The following is a 987-nucleotide window of genomic DNA, read 5'->3' on the forward strand; positions in this document are numbered from 1 at the left end:
TGGGGGGGTCGCCAGGGGATGTAAGAGGGGTCACCAAAAACAATCAGAAAACACAATACAGGGTTAGTCAAAATGAATAGGCCAATAAGAAAATTAATTTTAGACGAATGTATGTTTATTGTAACCAAACTACAGCTACGTATCGACAGATAAATTATCAAAGTTTTGTCTCACCTTCAGAGATGTTCGATATGGGCGCCCCGTGTGACACGGCAGACGTCCAAGCGATAGTCCAGTTCATTCCACATCCGTTGCAGCACATCCGACGTAATGGCATCGAATGCAGCACATATGCGCAAAAATCGTGTCGTTTCGAATAGTCACCTTTTTTCAAAGCCTGCACCATTTGCAATTTATACGGCTTGAACTGCAAACGTTTGCGTAACACGCACCACACAGTTTTTTGCGGAACGTTCAATTCCATGGCAACACGATTTGTCGACTTCTGGGGACTTCGTTGAAAGGATGCACGAATGGATTCCACTGTGTCTTCGGAGACACGCGGTCGTCCTGTGGTTTTACCCTTGCATAAGCAGCCCTTCTCCTCAAATTGCTTTACCCACCTCGCAATGGAATGTCGATGAGGTGGTTCCTTGCCATACTTGGCTCGAAATTCTCGCTGGACCGTAATTACTGACATTGTTTTAGCAAATGTCATCACACAAAACGCCTTCTCTTTGCCTGATTCTGCCATTTTGAAAACAGCGACTCCTAGCGACGCCTAGCGGCATTAACGTACATGTGTGTTGCTCAAAAAAAACTTTGATAGTTTATCTGTCGCTACGTAGCTGTGGTTTGGTTACAGTAAACATACATTCGGGTACAATTAATTTTCTTATTGGCCTATTCATTTTGACTAACCCTGTATTTTATGTTGGTCATGGGGGTCATGGGGGTTCTCTGTGGGAAGTTTTACCCAATTCTATCGTTGGTAAAGTTCAGAATGCTCTTTGATTGGAGGTGAACTATAAATCCCAGCAAATACAA

The sequence above is a fragment of the Anolis sagrei genome, chromosome 1 (genome assembly GCF_037176765.1).
Source record: "Anolis sagrei isolate rAnoSag1 chromosome 1, rAnoSag1.mat, whole genome shotgun sequence".
In the NCBI taxonomy this organism is placed as follows: domain Eukaryota; kingdom Metazoa; phylum Chordata; class Lepidosauria; order Squamata; family Dactyloidae; genus Anolis; species Anolis sagrei.